General features: G+C 38.1%; 1 protein-coding gene across 3 annotated transcripts in view; it reads right to left on the reverse strand.

Annotated features, from left to right (window-relative positions):
• Nucleotides 1–19,603, reverse strand: part of CTNNA2 (catenin alpha 2) — a 459,751-nt gene that overhangs the window by 106,784 nt on the left and 333,364 nt on the right. The gene's annotated exons all lie outside the window — the stretch shown is intronic.

Consider the following 19,603-nt stretch of genomic DNA (forward strand, 5'->3'; position numbering starts at 1 on the left):
TTGTTAGCTTCCACAAGGCTTTATTTTCAACACAATGTTTTAAACATGTTTATATGTGGGGTGCACAGCAGATTATTTTAAAACAAACCTAAAATGATAAGAAGAAAGATTAAGGTGACTCACTGGAGAGTTCAGAACTTTTCCAACAATAAATTATGTGCATATATTATAGCCCATACTCCAAATATCTGCAAGACCTTTCACTATAAAGCGAATATTAAGAGCTTCTAATCTCTATCCTGCCAGGCACAGGGAATGTTAAACATGATAATAAGCAGAAACACAGCTTGAGGACAGAAGGAAAACGGTCCTTACAGCTGTAACAGGAATCATATTGGCAGACATTAGGTGCAATAGAAAGAAAACTTCCACTTAAAACATTTTCCTGCAGGAAGTCTCAAAGCAAAGATCCTCACAAAGAACGATGAAAGGGGATGGGGGAGGAAGGAAGGACAGCTTTCTGTGGCTAAAAACCACTGAAAGATATAAATTATTTTAGCTTCCATGTCACAAAGAGCATTAAGTGTCTTTGTCAGCTGCATTACCTTCCTCTTATGAGAATAAGGCTTCTCTCAAGATTTGTCACATCCTGCATCACGTTAAATACTGTTTGATAGCTTTTCATCAAGAATCAAAACGATCTTCCTTTCTTTCTGGCAGAACTCATTCATTCTCAACAGTTTTCAAATGCTTCTATTTAGAATTGTTCCTTGCATATGGTTAAGAGCAATTTTCTATTTCCCACTGAGCCTAATAACATATGTTTCCAGAACCTGTTGAGAATTCACTTTTGGGGTGGGATGAGTTTTAAATATACTCTTTTAATAACAATCTCTCACATGCCCAGTGTTGGCCACATTGGCAAGTGGCCTGTGCTCCAATCTTCCACTTTAAGCATTCATCTGAAGGAATGCCTGCTATTAATTATATATAATTCTGACACTGAGCCAGTGCCTTTATGATCATTTAGAAATCTGTAAAACCTGTCTTCTTTCTTTTTGTTTAGAAATTCAAGCATAATAATATCAATTGTTAGAATAATTCAAATTGAAATGTAGTTTTATCTCTTATGTTTCTGAAAAGAATTCATTACAAATCCTAGACTTAATCATACAAAGCAGAAGATTCGCTGTTTAACAAAAGGAGGCACCTCTATAACTACAGACAGTTTCATCTTGTTCATCTCACATTCATTCTTTGGTTGAGTCTTGTTAGTCCCCAGCTAAAGAACCATGGGTCCATATCCATAGTCATCATGACATATGCCGTAATTCGTTTCAGACAACCCAAATTCAACCCCTGGTAGCTTGTCTGAAATGGGGCTTCCAGATGGGCTTGTCTCAGCCAGATTCCTGTCAGACTTCAAAGAGAAATTCCCAGAAAATTTTCAACTACTTCAGCTTTGTGCTGTGTGCTAGTTGCCTCAAGTGTCCTTGGTGACATCAGCATTTTTGGATGCACTATTTTCACAGTTAAATAATTAAATTCCCATAATATCATTGAAATTCTTCTCTACTTTCTCTTTATTTAAGTTTTGTACCACTGACTTTTAAAGACATGTAGCTACACAAAATGTTTTACTGGGTTAAGGATAACACTTCAAAATAATCCAGGAATACTTTGCAAAATGGTACAAATTGCAGTGAATATTAACACGATGTGAACAATTAAAAAACAAATGTTACAACACTGAAGTCTACATTTCAGTGCTCTCAACCAAGAGAACTAGTTAGCAGTTGTTCAGTGATCTCATTCAGGGCAGATCTACACTGCATTCACAACTGATGTGAAATCAAGCACTTAACCCTTGGCACTAATATAAGGGGCCATAAAACTGCCCAAAAGTGGAATCTGGGACTTCCTCCAGACTAGTCAGTGAGGGGATACAGTGACACTGAATCAGGCACCTGATAAACTGCACAGTTTATGAGCAAGAGCTCCTGACATTCCCTAAATAGTCACTGGAGGAAAGTAGAAATCTCAGATTGATTTAAATGGTATTGGAACAGGCTGCTCAGGGAAGTGGTGGAGTCACCGTCCCTGGAAGTGTTCAAGAACCTTGGAGATGTTGCACTGAGGGATGTGGTCAATGCACATGGTGGGTATGGGTTGATGGTTGGACTTGATGATCTTAGTGCTCTTTTCCAACCTAAATGAATCTAAAATTTTATGAAAAGTTTGATTTATGCTCCTAACTTGAATATTTTGTATTGTTCTTTAGAGGATAGACTACTCTGTGAGGATAGACCCATGGAAGCCTATATCTAGCACGTTTCCTAAATTTCAATGTTTTGTTGTAAGTCTTTAGCCAAGTTTTAAATTTTACGTAATCAGTAGCCTTTAAGATATGTCCTATTGAGATACCCAAGACAACTGGGAGTCCTTCTGTGACCCTTAGGCCGCACAACACAAACTAGCAACATCCATATGGCCAGCCTCTTCCCCTCTCAAAACAGCAAATAGCCTCATCTATATTGCTTACAAGACCTCTGTCTGTGCAATTGTCCAAAGCATGCCCTATATGCTGTCTGAGATGCTAAATGGCATAAACTGATCATTGCTGGAGAACAGGCAATCAAACCATGTGGACAGAGACCTGACTGAGCTCTCTCAATGTCAATAATTTATTAATGCACAGGAGTGTAGATGAAATCATACAGACACTTCTCATCTCTTGCACAGTTTTTCACTATCCAGGAATTTGAAGTGTCCTTCACCTGTTACGTGGGAAATGGCTTCTGCTTTGAAATCTGGATAGAAAAGCCCTTCCTCACTGTACAATTTGAAAGGAAGAGAATTTTGTTTAGTAAATCACATTATTGCAAAATAAATAGCATGGCATGTGATGTTACATAGCTTCAGGCAGGTCTGTCAAACACCATCTGCTCTGCACTGAAAATATAAGTTTATTAAAGTTTATTTATTTAAGTTGTTAAATACTGTTATATGAAAGTTGCTCTCTGATAAATTTTTGGCCTCCATTCCTAGAAGGGATATAAAGGAATCTAGCAGTTTCCTGTGTTACTGATAAACCCTAAAGCTTAGCATTGAGACTTTCAGCATTTTTCTGTTAATCTTTTTCTGCAAAGGGAAGAAAGATACTTTGGAAATGGTACCGACAGGATGTAAAATCTGCTCTTTAAATTGGGTTAAAAGTAGAATAAGCAGAAATGCATAGAAACCTTGGAATGTCAAAATATTGACATTCAGAGTTCCTGTGGACACAATTCCCTCTATTTGTGGTAGTTTCCATGGGTTCCCAACTATAGACTGAGCCAGGCACAAGTGGATATTGCATTGCAGTTCTCCCCTAGGGATACAGTCCCCTTTCCAGATCAGCCAAGGTAAGATGCAGCCCCCGAATATATTTTTCAAGAACTTTTAAGCCTGTCCTGAGAACCTGAACAGCTTTTCATTATATCCAGTGTATAGTTACAGAGTACCTGAAGAAATCTAGTTACTATCATTTTGCTCTAGTAACTGTGTACAGTCACAACCACTGTCAACTCTTCTTGAACAGTAAAACGAGTACAGAGTAAGGTCATTTTGTTCCTTATATTAATCAAAGACTAAAAAGATTCATAATTAAAACTGCGTAGTATTAAGGTGAGTGTTTAATGAGAGAGGGAACTCCAGCTCCATTATGTTAGAAAGAGAAAGAACAAACTAAAAAAGTTTTTTTTTTTCAATCTTGATTAGAGGAAGAATTACCAGCATCAGCTAGAATAATCCCATCTAACATGTAACAATTTTTCTTTGAAAAATAGCTTTATTCCTCCCTCATTCACTGCTTTTCGTAGGCTGTTCCTATTTTATACTGTTGGGGTAAAATACAAGTTTCTCAAAATGTTTTCACAATTACTAAGGCCACTTATGTCCCATCATTTGCTCATTACAAAACTGTCAGTGTAGGGTACTAGACAGGGAACTGTTTCCAACCCTAGAGAATATCACAGAATCAAGATATGGACGGTCAGGTTAACCGCCCTAGAGTCAGAACAGTTTAGATGAGACACAGTCAACTTTGGAAGGGAATGCTTCAGACTGGAACTGTGTTCTCAGCTTTGAATAATTCCAAATAACACCCAAAAGAAAATCAAAAGGTGACATTTCAGCATATGAAATAGATAAGATTGCTGCTACCATTATTGTTACAAAGAGAGATAATGGATATGTTTTCAAGCACCAAAACATTCTGTCATCACACGTGACACGCACAGTCGTGAGATGGAAATCCATTATTTTGAGTACATTATTAATTTATTTTACAACCAATGCAGATAAACATGGGTGACAATAGTAACGTGATAAAGACAGGAAAAATGTGCCAAGAAACAGACAAAAATACAGCAATTGCAGGCCTGCAGCATAATATCACAGATAGAAAGCTACATGTATACCTACCAAATGAGAGACATTAGGAAGAGATACCAGAGAAATTCTTTTTCTATTCCTTTAAAATGCATACTGTAGAAGCTCAGTCCTTGAAATTATCACAAATAATAATAATAATAAAAGCCCAAATTGTCTAAGATGTTATGGAATCACTGTTTTCACACATTCCCTTGTCTTTTTTGCTGCTTTATATATAAACCCAATGCCTGTGAGAACTCAGTCTCCTAACATATAATATTTTCCATGTCTAAGACACCCTTATTGCCATTTATTGAGTAATTTAGCCTCTAGGAGACAGGTGGAAAGATTATCTATCGATCCAAGAGCTACCAAACCTTGATATACTCTTATATTTTCATCATCCCCTAGGTAAATGGTTCTATTTTTTACAGTTTATTCAAAACTTCAATATCACAATGTTTTATTAAGGTGTAAATTGCTGCTCAAAAATATATCTGTCCTAATATTTTATTTTAAATGTTGAACAACATCACTCTTTAAAAACTATGCTCATGTTCAGTAGTCCTTTTAAAGGTGATGAAGAGAAGCTTACCACGAAGAGGAAAAACATTTTGAACAACAGACATAAACTGCCTTTGTGCTTGTAAGCAGAAAGCCAGGTTTAAGCACACCAACACACAGTCTCTTTGTGACAGGTTAAGAAGACTAATTTCAGGTCAGGAAAAGGCTAAACCATATATCCCAGCAGAGGTGAGTAGAGGCTAAATTTCACTGAAAGTTGAAAACCTTAGCTATTAGCTATGGGGTTGGGACAGGATGACATATTTTAGTAAAGTTGGGTGGTTCTTCTATGGATGAGCTGAAAAAGACATTTTAGATATATGTATATATACATATACATCTTCTTTCAAATTGATATGGTGAGAAAAGCTCCAAGGAACCTGGTGTGAATGTGAATCACAGTTCTACTCAGCTCAGTGATTTCATCCATTCTTTAAACCCATAAATGTTATTTTATCTTTTTAGCATTTATTCTAAGTATCTAGATTGGAGGTTCTACAGTTTTCTGCTTTCCATATTCAGTTTTTGCTAAAGGATCACCTCACATGGAATAAAATTTTATGTTTTCCTAATGTTTTTAGTAATTCCCTGTTTTTTCATGGAAGAGGAGGTGGGGAGGGAGAATAATTTTGCATAAATGAGTGCATAAAATGTTGCTTAGAAATCCTTCTTCTACTCAGGTATTTTGACTGTTGTTTATGCAACAGCAGTCGTAAAGGAAAAAGGTTCTGATTCCACAGAGAAAGGATAAGACCAACTGATCCCACTATGTATATTATCTTCCCACTTTGCAATAAAACACTGCATCACAGTCCTTTTTCAGGGCACTTCCACACTACTACTCACTTCTGGAATACCATTCATTAATACTCTGCTCATAAATGTAAGTTACGGACACAAAATTCTCCCGAAATGAAACAATTTCTTTCAGCAGGTTTTAATTACTTTGCAAAATTTTGACCAGATCACAGTAATAGGTTCCAACAAAGCATAAAGGATCGTTAACCATGCAGAAAATATCCCTCAAGACCCAGATAGTAAATAAAGGCAAAAGAACTTGAGATGAACACCTCAGGTGAACAAATCTTGGCCTTTGCCTGGATCCAAACAAATTTAATCTAGATCTGCACACAATCAAAACTAGAAGAGATAATTGCAATTGATTACGTATACGGATGAAGAAGAGTGCTTTTTCCTATTCTATCTATATTTTCATGCAGTCCTCATCATCACAATATCCAAATGCCTTAAAGGCTGAGCTGATGCATCAAGCAGTGTGTTTAATATTAACCATGTGATTTGCTCTTTTATGCTCTCATTTGATGAAGAACTTGTGTGGAATATTTTATTTTGGTTGTTTTGTGGCTATTGGGCTATTGTTTGTTTTGTTTTGCATAATTCACTACTGCAACTATTTCTTGTTTTATGGTCAAGGATTTTCAGTTATCAGTGACAGCAGTTTGATTTGAAAGACCTGTTAGGATTAAAACATGATTGTACAAGGAACAACTGCTATTATTAATTTATATTTACCCACAATCATGTACTAGAATCTATGTTCTTTTAGAAAGAATTGCTTGAAGAATTTATATTTATGATGAAACTAGCATTTGCTTATCATGCAAATCTTTCCCACTCTTGAGAATGAAGACAGCAGGGTGGTTATTTTTGTTTTTCTTTTGTAGGTATAGATAGAATATACTATACTTTATACCTCTTTTTATTTCTGAATTAGAGTTTCCAAGATGACTATGATGCACATGCAGCCCTTTTCTTCTAGGTACTAGGCAAAACTGAATTTTACAACATCATTCTCTATCAAAATTGTAGAAAAGGCAATGGGTAACAGAACCAAAGGCAAGCTGTTGGAGGAGGGAAGACCAATAAACTGAGACAGGTTTTCTGATACATCCTGAAGAAATCTCTTCAAAACATGCATACTGTGATCTGTATCACTGCAAATGCAAGTGGTACTAGGCTTAGCATGCTGGAGCACTTCTGATCCTTTTGTCCTAATGCACCCTGAATCATCCTCTCATTGCTGTTTGAAGGGGAGTTGACTTTGTAACAAATTGATTTGCACTATATTTCTTCCTTGGCAAAGGGATGGACTCTGAGTTTCAGGTTTTGATTCATTTTTCATTACAGTTAAATGCATATTAAAAAATAGAACACCTGAGGTCTGAAATGTGGTCTGTATACACTATTATAAAACCACCAGCTCCAATGATATCACACTAATTTACGTGAGCTGAGAATCTCCCTGCTCATCAGTTAAATGAAACCTTGCAGTTGCTTTCACCTAGCAGGTCAGAACAGTTTACTTGAGAATTCTGAATGATTCTGATTTCTTTGCAACAGGTCCACTACAATCTCTCCATTTAACCATCAGCTGCTTTCCACCTGTAAATTACAATCTGCTTTTAAATCACTTCTGGGTGGTTTCTTATAACCTAAAATAACTGGAAGAAAAGGAGGTAGTACACACTTTTCCTTCAGATACAGAGGTCCATAGTGAAGATCTATGGAAATTAAAAGTGTCAGAATGTACCAATTTATTACAAACTCTGAGAAATGTCCATTACTATAAGAATTCTGGTTGCCTGCAAACAGACTTACTTTTTTCTTTCTCTATTTGAGGGAAAGGTTTCCATCAAGACAATACTGGACCATGGCATTGGCTTCATAGTGTGCACTTTTATGTATTTTTCAGTGCAGACACATTTTAGACACCTCTGAGAAATGATGTGACTATTGGAAGGACCTCAGAGTTCACCACGTTTAGAGGTATTCAAAAATGTTGCCTTTTTTTTAATGAACATACTGAAGTTCCAACTGCACCTTTCTATTTACACCACCATTTTTATTAATGGCATAGAACTGGGTATTACATGGCCTCGGAGTTGAAAGCCATCAAATCTTGCCTTTCTTTAAGAGGCACAGAACCAGCTTAACTTTACTTACAGTTATTTGAATTTTACTGAAAAATAGGATTTCAACTAGTTGGTTGAATGTGCCACTATCTAATATATTATCTTATAAGATGTGTATTGGGTATTGCATCTGTATTTCTTTCTTTTTAATTGTGTCGTGCTTACATTCCTTGGATGATCCACGAGAAAATGAGAACTTGTTTATATCCTATCAAAAATGTGTTCAGCAATGTATGCAACAGAAAGTTACTGCTATCTGAGAAGAAACTAAATATTTGTATTAAAACAATTAAATTCTTTTTCAAGCTTCTTGTTACTTTCTTTGCCCTTATTGCGAGTTCCCTCCAGACCACCAGATTATTTTTCCTATTTATCTGCCAATCTGTTCTGTATGCTTTCAATTACAGTCTCCGTCAAAACAATGTTTAAAATGATTTGGACTGATGTTTTTGTGCAGCCCCTGTAACCACTAATGCTTTCCAGCTCTATATGATACCAGGTTAATTCATGTGTCAGGCTTTCTCAGGACAGTTATCGTGTGACTGGTGGCACAGCTTTCCACCTCCAGGGAAAGCCTCACCTGCAAGCAAGTGATGCGCACGAGATTAAATGAGACACGAGTTATAACTTTACCTGTTGTTTTGAGAGAGTGGAGATGAGAGAAAAGCCCAGGAAAGGAAAGAACTCAGTTCCAATTACAGTAATTAATTGGTCAGCTTGAGGACTGGTTTCTTTGTGTCCACATGTTCCTTTAAAAAACACTATGAACATGAGACACAAAAGACCATAACCACAAGACACCAGTGTTGAAATAAAACAAACAAGCAAACAAAGAAAAACCACCACAAAACAGCACAAAATCAAACAATTTGGATCTATTTAAACTCCAGAGATATTCAAAAGAAGGCAAGAGCCACAGACCAGCTCCTTCTATTTTTATGAAGCAAAGCTGAGCCTATTCCTGTCACACCTTCAGATCAATGTGCTAAGTGATATCCATTCAAATTATGTGTCAGTTTAATCAGAGGAAGTGAAACACAATTACAGAGCATTAGTGCAAAAGGCTGCAAAAAATAACAGAATGTCCATGTGGGATATCTGAAGCAAAAGTCTGTTGAAAACAAATCTGTGACATTTTCATCAACAGTCCTGATCAAACTGTTTTTAACAGAAAAACACACCAAACACCACCTTTGTAAATGCTATTACAAACTAATTAGGCATAAAATAACGCTTTGAATCTGTGAAGTGATTAGAGTCCTTATTTCTCCTTTTCGATTTTGGATTTTTTTTCATCATTTGTTCTGTTCTTAGAAAAAAACAACACTAAATGCATAAATGTAAAGACCTTTCCTGAAGTGATAACTGGTGCATTTATAAAATCTCTCCACGCTCATCAACTCATCATGAGTTTTAACATTATTTTCCCTAAAAGACTGAAATATTAACTAATTCTATCTACTCTGAATTTCCTTGAATGTAAGCTGTATTTATAGAATTTTCAAATGGACGACACATTACATGAACAAAATGGGAGTGGAGGAGGGAAGGGACTCCTCCCCTTGAAGGCCGGGATGCAAGACTGTTGCATGTGAAAGGACAGATGAATGCAAACCTGCCCGTGATGCCTTGCCTTTAAAGCCCAGGTAGAACTTGTTGGTATGGTCCCCATGGTCCCTCTAACACTTTCACTCCAAGAAGCATCACAGCTCAGGCCAAAATGTACAACCAGTATAAAAGAAATAGAATTTGTGAATCTCCAAAACAGGAAATCGGGGCCCTCATTTTCCAGGTGATAACTCAGTTATTAAATAAAATACAAGAGGCAAAATAATGACAGTGTGCTTTAGTTACGAAAGAATCTTACATAATCTTTTCAAAACAATATCTATACATGACTGCAGGATAAAGGATGACCACAAGCCCTACATTAGAAAAGGCCTTCTCCTTCCAGCTCCTTTTAAGTTTCATAAAGCATGGGGTCTTAACAGCACAGCTAATCTCCTGGTCTGACATGAATTTTCTTTTTTCAGCAATTACAATGTATAATGTAGGTCCTGGCACTCCTCAGTTAAAAAACACCTTAAATGTTCATGTTGTAATTCCCAGCTCATAGATGCTGAGGCATTTTGTTGCATTTGGCCCTTTATCATCTTTTAGACAGTAATTAATTTGACCATCCCTACCTAGTCTATAGGGTAATTGAATGACTGGCTCTGCACAGCCACACAAATGTCTCCAGAAGAGTTATTCCTGTGAATGTGCAGTGTGATAGGTTTGTTCTTGGGAAGTTAATAATGATGATATTGAAGCTGTTAAGCTAAGTGACACTACAGCTCATCTCATTGCTAATGGAAATGGAGGAAAGTAGATGAATATTCAACATCCAAAACCACTGTACAATTTATTTTCTGTCAAGCCTCTGAAAATAATAATAAAAAAAAAAGACAAAGTTAATCCTATTATTAAAAATTGCTTGAAACATCTTCATTTTCTGGAACAGCTAAAATATCTAAACTATCACAAAAGGGGTTAAAAGTAAGATAGTTCTTTTGGTAGGTTGCCACCAAGACTTCATGCAGGAAATGAAGTGTAAAAAACTTTAAAGAATGTTAAATGAAATCAGAGCAGACTAAAACCTGTGGTTCTAGTGCAAGACCTGAAATAACTTTGAAATAGATGCTAACTGGCATCTTCTCTGTTCTTCTGTTCATAAATGAAACTGAATGAGCCTTCAAAGGTGCCAATGGGAGTGTAGCTGTCCAAAGCACATTAAAACAAGCTTGGATTTAGTCTATCAGCCCCAAAGTTATTTGTACCCTGTTATGATATTTATATCACTTTGAAAATTAATCCAATGAGACAGATGTGATGGACTGGGTGATCTCAGTGTCATTTTCCAACCGTAACAATTTTATGATTATCAAAAGTGTTGCAGGCCTGTGGAATACAAAATCTTACATTTTTCTGCATGTGCCAGCATGATCAATTTACCATAATTTTTGGAGCTGAGCTACTAAACTGGAGATAATTCATTGCAGGAATTCTTTTTTCTGGGGAACAGTGCATGTCTTGCACCAAAATTTGCATATAAGGTAGCTCAGAAAAGTTATCTGCAGCTGTTCAGAGTACCTTCTAATGGCAGACACATTTAGAAACTAATTGCAAGTGATGGAAGTGCCAACTCACTTCTGGATCTGGTTTTCCTCTTTATCTCCTAGGTAACATAATTCTGATGTTTGAAATGAAACCTCTTTTAAAGAATAACAATGTCAACCATTTTAAAGTTGAGGGGAGGAGCTCTGAGGAGAGGGACCTGGGTGTCCTGGTGGATGACAGGTTGGCCAGCAGTGTGCCCTGATGGCCAAGAAAGCCAATGGGATCCTGGGATCCTCAGGTGCACTTCTCTGCAGTGTGGCGATAGGAAGAGGGGAAATGGCCACAAACTGAAGCATAGGAAGTTCCCCACAAATGTGCATGGGAACTTCTTCACACTGAGGGTGAAGGAGCACTGGCATAGGCTGCCCAGAGAGGTGGTAGAGTCTCCTTCTCTGGAGAAGTTCAAGACCCGCCTGGACACCTACCTGTGCAACCTGGGCTGGGAGCTGCTTTGGCAGGGATGTTGGACTTGATGATCTCTAGAAGTCCCTTCCAACCCCTACAGTTCTGTGATTCTTTGAAATAGTATTAAAAAAATAATTCGTCTTTGCAGTGACTTAAGAAGTTTCAGTAGTAATATAACAAAGAAGTCCACACTCCCTCTTTATTTTCCTACTGCTCTGTGCAGTACCTTATAATTTCCTCAACATTAGTGACAATGGACTTTAATAAACATTTCCTTTAAAATCTACAGTTTCAATAAAACAGCTATTACAGTAATTCTGTATGTTACAAAATTTGATGATGTACACCAACAGGAAAGTAACTGAATCCAGTCTCAGGGAACTAGCCTTTACTTCATTTTCCCCATCTAGCTCTGCTTCTAATAGGCTGTATTTTAGTGAAATTTTCTTTAGTACGGCAATTAGTGTTAAGAGTGATTCAATTCTATAATGATCAAATGTCTGAAGAAGTTTTAGAAAATAAACTGAAGCCTGGCAGGAGGAACACTGTGGCTTTCCACACCGCATGATGCTTTTCACTTCAAACCTACTAAGTAAATTATAGAGAAAAAAGTTACTGTGAATAAAATGGGCTGCACTGTGATAAGTAATTATTTCTAAAGTGTGAAATGGGTAGGAAGTTTCTCATCTTAAAGTAGTGCCTTGATGCATATTACCTCTCTAGAATAAAGTGAACAATGCTTTCTTTCTTTCTTTCTTTTTCCTTTTTTCCTCTCTTTCTGGCAGAAGCAAACACTGGAATGAAAACATTTTTCTAATGACCATTTATGTAGACTAATGTTTCTGGAAGAACCTTAAGGAGTTTCTTGAACTCTCAGGAGATGCCCAGTATAATCAAAGTGTATTTGGTTAATGCTCCCAATGTAAGGTATGTATGATGGAGACGGAATCTTGGAAACAAACACTTCTGGGAATGTTAGGGGATGTGTGTATGCCTTGCACACATGCATTCCCTGGCCTTGAAAGCCAGAGTAAAATGGAGGTCATTTTAATAGAAAAGTTATGATTGTAGCATGAGTTAGGAAAATATCCTCATGATGATTTTGAGAGAACAGGGGCGATTCTTGAAACTAATTAATACTTAGATGATATTTCAACATGAGGAAATATATGAGGCTATTTTAACAAGAATTCTTTCTTTCACTTGGATGTTTGTGGGTTTTTTTGACAACTGTTATTAAAAGATGAAGATATCGAGGAGTAGAAAGAGGACAACTGCATGTCAATCGTTTACGGGCTGGTTTGGCCTGGTTCCATGATTCCCAGTGAAAGGGAAGAGGGAAAGAGAAAAGAGAGATGAGACTAGAAAAAAACAGCAGCAACGATCTGAGAAGGAAAGCTAATTTACTAAATAAGATATCAGAAAGCAAAATAACACAATATAATACAATATAATTGGAATTAAAGCTAATAAAGCAAATCAAATGAGCAAGAGAGAGTGTCCGATAAACCAAAGGCCTTATGCTAACGCTGAAGGTGAGGTGGCTAGCAAGCACTCACTGCTGGGTCAGTCCCCAAAGGAAAGAGCTTGTCTCATGACATGCAAACAGTTTTTATCTTTCCTCTGAGTGGAAGAACGTAAAAATACGAAGCAACGCAAAGTCCGCTGGGGTACGTAGTTCCTCTTCTCTTCTGAGACAGGTATACATGGAACTATTGATGACCTATGGAGCTGGAGTATTAACTCTTTTACTCCCAATGCACTACATGATGTCATGATGTGGAATACCAATAACAAAAATCATAAAACCATAACACTGAATAAGAATAAAAAACACTTTATCCGGGACAGAAGTTGACATAAATTGGTTGAATGAATACTGCATACTAGGTGGCTAAAATACTGCTGTCCATTTAAGGGAATAACTGCATTTATAGTACAATATTTGTGCACCATGCAAGTGAAATTCAGTCCCAGATCAAAGCCAAGAGGTAATGATTAAAAGAACACTAGTCAAGGTTTAACAGCTGACAAGCACAAATTTTTCATTAATCACACAGAATCACAGAATTGTAGGGGTTGGAAGGGACTTCTAGAGATCATCAAGTCCAACATCCCTGCCAAAGCAGCTCTCCAGCCCAGGTTGCACAGGTAGGTGTCCAGGCGGGTCTTGAACTTCTCCAGAGAAGGAGACTCTACCACCTCTCTGGGCAGCCTATGCCAGTGCTCCTTCACCCTCAGTGTGAAGAAGTTCCCATGCACATTTGTGAGGAACTTCCTATACATCATTTTGTGGCCATTTCCCCTCATCCTGTCACCACACACTGCTGAGAAGAGTCCAGCCTCGTCCCTTTCCCTCCAGCTCCTTAGATATTTGTAGACATCATCTCTTTCATCAACATATGTTATAGGCTTTTGTTTTATTTAGTTCATATGAAGAAGATATTCATTCCAAATGGATTAAAAATTATTACGTATAATATTTGATAGCATATTTATTATATTGATATGTTATAATATAAATGTCTAATTTATAATCATTATATGTTTTATAATATATCTTACATTAAAGATTGCGTGGATTTTAGAATAATACTTTGTGAGGGCATGGCTACTGAACACACACAGACATTTAGTGATCTGCTCATAAGAAAGAGCAAAAGTGCATCTACAAAGCATAAACTCATTTTTGTCTCAGTCCTGAAACAAGTTTTGAGGCTTGACCTTCAGGAAGATTTCACATAGCAATGATGGGTTGACTCGGGTTGACTTCAGGAAAGTATTTAACAAGTCAGTGTTGCAAAGCATTCTGTAATGATCCAGAACAAGCCTCTAAATATATCATGTGAGTCCTCTGCTGAAATGTCTATATATTAATAGCTTGTTCTCTAGGATCAGGAAATGTTACACATCAAGGAGGGGAGTGGATCCAACACAATAATTTCAACACAGCACTTCGATGCTGCCGTACTCCCAGGCAAGGTAATTTTAAGGTGAAGTTAATTTGTATTTTGAGTTAAGTAACAGCCAATCCATGTGATTCTGGAAACTTCCCCACAAAGTAGTGAAACTACAACTGATGCAACCCTAATCTGCACGGGCAGGATGGGTAGTGGACAACTCAAGTCCATCGGAATCATGATGTATTTATAAACATTTCTGGCGACCCTGCTTTAATAGCATCATGTGTGTGCCAAGAACAAAGAAACAAACAAAGAAAAGGAAATGTATTTTCCAAATTAATATTTAATGTCCTTCTCTTTTGGCTTCATTTATATATATATATATATATATATATATATATATAAATAATTTTGAAATCTGACTTACAAGCATAATTTTATGAACATAAAAACAGGTAACTGCGTCCTCAAGGATGAAATTTCATTTTGTAGATAACTTCTTAAATCAAATCAGAATGTCTATCTATTAAGTAATTTAGCTGAAGTGTAGAAATTTTGAGCAACAGCACTTTTATTTATTTTCTTTAAAAAATTGAGGCTAGGAGAATGACAGTCTATGCCAGCATTCACTTTTGCTGATGAATGTCTGAGAAGTTTCCCATGACAAACAGCCTCTCCTAGTAAAATTTTCTACATCTAATATCACTCTGTTCTCCGAAAGTCAGCTTCTTTTGTATCAGAAACAAATTGTAAGAACGTGTAGAAGAATGAATTTTTGACTCAGAAGGCTGTAAAAGACAGAAACTGTTTTCCTTTCTTTTGTCTCAAAGTTTGCTTCGTAAGGCCTTTTCTGGTGACAAGTCTCTGACTGATAACTGCCGGTTATCTGGATGGGTGTTATGGTGCCATTGTCTCTGCTTATAGTTGTAAAGATAAGCAGGAATAGGTGCAAATAGTCTTTTCCGTGGGAGTACAGCTTGGAGAAGCTTACCACCACAAAGACAATGCTCCTGCATGGCAATGAAGGCAACATCCGCTGCTGGCTTATCTGTTGGGCCAGACATGTCACACACAAATAAACTCCTGAGAAATGGGGATAAAAGGCCTTCACTGAACTAAGGATTTTGGGAGAAGAACTTTCAGAAAAGAACTTGGGAGAAGAACTCCCAAAGAAAAGATCTTTGAGGAGAACTCCCGAAGAGACTTAGGACGGACCCTGAGGCCCGCTTGCTGCCATCTCCCATCCCCCGCGGTGACCGGACAGGTTCCTGAGATCAACGGACCTACTACGAACCTCGCTGGATCCACGGTGGTGATTATATCTCTTGCTTTCTGCCAAGTCTCCTTGCTTTTCATCTCTTTTCTATCGCACACCTTCCCTTCCCCACATCCCTAAGCAACTAGTATTTGTAATAAACTGGTTGGGCTAACATTTGACCCGTTGTGTCTTAATCTCGCCCTCGGGTATACATATACATATAAAGAACCTCGTCTCCCTCCTTTATATTGGAGCGTGACATTTTTAATGGCGTAGTCGGCAGGATACCCGACAGTGAGAGTGTTGTCCTTCCAGACATAGTCTGAATGTTTGGTTTTTTTGTGTGTGTACCTCCTGGGGCTGCGGCGTCTCTCCAGGAAGATAGCTCCTAGAAACTTTTATGTGTATACCTCCTGGGTACGCACGTATGTGCCTCCTCAGGAAGATATCTCTGCATTTGTTGTTTTTAGAAATCTGAACATTTTTGTGTGCACCTCTTAGAGAAGCAATTAGAACAGTATTAATAGGTGTTAATCGAGCTTTTGGTACCTCCTCTCCCTCAGTGTACAAGTTTTCTGGGTACTGAGAAATGAGCGACAGTGTAATCACAATGAAAGGTGAAGATGTATTATTTGACCTCTTAGAAAGGCACGGTGCCAGACCCTCGTTTACAGGGGTAGACTGGGCACGGCAGAACTGGCATAACTTGCAGAGTGTTTCAGACCGTATTAATGTTCTGCAAAAGAACGCTCGTACCCGAGCTGGAAAAGGAAAGGCATTTATTTGTGCAGTATTGGGTTCAGCTCTGGTTGCAGCCATAGAATTCCGCGACCAGCAGCTTAAAGCAGAGAGCGAAGCTTTACAAGCACTGCAGGAATCGGTTAAAGTAAGTCAGGAGCTGATAAAATCTCTGCAAAATCAAATCGCAAACCTAGAGAAGCAGTTAGAAAGGGAAAAACATAATTCTGATCTGTTGCATATAGCTTTAAGGGAAGTGTTAACGGGTAAGGATGCTAGTGATACTATTGCACCTCAAGAGAAAATTTATCCAAGGGAGGAATTGCAAAGTTTAAAGGCAAATATTGACAAATTAGAAGCTCCCCCAGCTCAGTTGCGTCCTTTAATAAAAACTGAGTATTCATACGATAATGGCGAGGATTTAGATCCTCAAATGAACATTAAAGAAACCCCTTTTTCTGCTACTGAGCTAACAAAATTGAAAAGAGATTTTGGCCGCTCTCCTAAAGAATCAGAAACAGAGTACGTATGGAGGGTCAGCCTCACGGGTGGAGACCAGATACTTCTAACCGAAAAAGAGGCTGAAGGTTATTGGGGACCAGGAGTATTTTTAACTACTGGTAACAATCGTGCTCCCTGGTCCCTCACACAGAGAGCTGCCTATTGGGCAGGTGGCCTTAACCCTCTAGAAAGGGGAGACCCCCTTGCCATTACTGGGACAGTTGATCAGTTAGTAGAAAGTGTTCAAAAGGCTGCTTGTTTGCAAATGATGTATGATAGAAAGCTGCAGCCACACCATGAATCCCCTATGATGATGCCTGTTGATCCTGAGAGGATGACTCCTTTAATTAGGGGGCTTCCTGAATCATTAAAACCTATAGGTATACAACTACAAGGAAAAATACAGGCTATGCCTCAGGGAGAAAGAATTCAGGCAGCGTTAGAAGGTGCTGCAGCCTCTAACCATCAGCAGTCAGGATATAAAGTATGGACGTGGGGGGAGGTTGCCCAAGAATTAATTAACTATGGGAGAAAATATGGACCAGTGACTTCCTTCAACAGTAAATTTGAGATAAAGGCAGTGAGGCGTGCAGTGGCCAATTCGACCCCTCCCCTATCTAACCGGGACCCCCACAGATCTAAAAGGTTCTCATTTTCAGTGAAACCAAGTGGGCGAAATATAAATCATAAACGTAATAATTTTTGGACGCTGGGCCGGCAGAAGGGCATTCCGCGAGAACTAATGGATGGATTGCCTACAGACAGATTAGAGAAGTTAGTTAATGGCTGGCCAAAACAAAAGTCTGAAAGAAGTGACACTCCACCTCCGAGTGCCCCCAACTTCGGAATCAGTACGGGCACTAGGACCGCAGGAAAACTAAGGCTCTCGCCCCTCTCAAGTGAGTGGGGGGGAGGAGGGTGGATGTACATTAGAAAACTTACAACAAAAGGAAACGACCTGTTAAATACGCTTAGAAGTCTAGGGATGCCTGGGAAAAGGAATACCAAAGTACCACTCACAGTATTATTCCCTCATTTTAACCATATTAACAAGCCCCAAAAGGGCAAGCCGATGTCCTCTTTTGTTTTACAGAAGACCCCCGTTGGACCTCGACTGAACACAGAAAGGCAGACAGCTGACTTTAATCTTTTGTGTTTTGGGACAAATGCTGAAGACTTGATCATACTAGAACGCTGACTATACCTCTTGATTACACTGTAGTACATTGTATTTCGGTTGCATAGTATTGTGTTTCAGGTTGTTGTGGGTGTGGGTGTTGTCTTTAGGTCTGTTAAACTTCACACTTGGGTTTGAGTTTTCACAGGTTTTGTGGCTTACTGGCTACTCCCTGCACAGTAATGCCGTTTCTTTTGATCCCTTCTTCTACCTCTTTTTATCAAACTGACTATGATTTGCATGTAACTCTGCTATGGTGTTTCCAACTTCCTAATAAATTTGGAAATGAACCAAAGGAACCATCTAATATCTGTCAGATGTGGCCACAAAAAAAGAAACCCATTATGTTGTTTATTGTAACACCAGTCCAGGAGTTCCATCCAAAACATGGTTGTTGGAAAGTGTTTATGTTTTGTTGAGTAAGGTGTATGTTTCTGTGATGTTTCTGTGTATGTTTCTCTAATGTTTTATATTATGGGATATGCTAAACACACTATCTTGCGAAAGTTCTATGATTATAACAATACTTGAACTTGCCAAACTAGTATATATCTCTCTCAGCATTTCAATCGCTTTTGAGATGCTTAAATGACAATTCGGTTCATATTTAACCTTGAAGCAACATGCAGTATTGCAGCGTGGTGAAGTTATACCTTCACTCAGCCTATTAGAAAACATGTTTGTTCCATCTATGATCTTTGAAAACATTACATGGCAAATCCACGTATTGTTGAATTAGACTAGATATGCATTCTGAGAATTAAAATCACCAATGCAAGAAGTACTGATAATGCATTGCAAAACCAGTTAGTGCTTGGTATGTTGTTAAGGAATAGGTTGTTCGTGGCAAAGTGAATAACTCTAGTTGTTGTCTAAAATTGATGATAATGGTAAAGTTGTTAAACAAATTGTCCATGTTCCCGTCCAAACCTGGAAAGGCCTAGATGCTGATCTTATTTTTCCTGGCTTCCGGGTGGCCCATGGGTGAAACGTATTCTATTTTATCTATTGTGTGTTATCGCAATGCTTCTGTTTATTCCTTGCATGATTCCCTGTTATATTCAATTTATTCAATATGTTGTATCTTCAATGCACATTGTAACTGCTTATTTGTAACTATGCCCAAGAAATCTATTATAGTAATTTTGTAACATTTAACTCTCCATTACCTCCCTCCCCTCTTTTCCCTTATGCTTGTTTTTTGTTGTTTTCTTTTTCCTCTCCTTCACCACCGTGGACAGATGTTTGCGCATCAGTTTCAAGCAATCTTTGAGCCACCGGGTGGTGTAAAAGACAGAAACTGTTTTCCTTTCTTTTGTCTCAAAGTTTGCTTCGTAAGGCCTTTTCTGGTGACAAGTCTCTGACTGATAACTGCCGGTTATCTGGATGGGTGTTATGGTGCCATTGTCTCTGCTTATAGTTGTAAAGATAAGCAGGAATAGGTGCAAATAGTCTTTTCCGTGGGAGTACAGCTTGGAGAAGCTTACCACCACAAAGACAATGCTCCTGCATGGCAATGAAGGCAACATCCGCTGCTGGCTTATCTGTTGGGCCAGACATGTCACACACAAATAAACTCCTGAGAAATGGGGATAAAAGGCCTTCACTGAAC

Source organism: Cyrtonyx montezumae, unplaced genomic scaffold (assembly GCF_038088225.1).
Source record: "Cyrtonyx montezumae isolate F1298 unplaced genomic scaffold, pur_monq_1.0 scaffold_2, whole genome shotgun sequence".
Taxonomy (NCBI): Eukaryota; Metazoa; Chordata; class Aves; order Galliformes; family Odontophoridae; genus Cyrtonyx; species Cyrtonyx montezumae.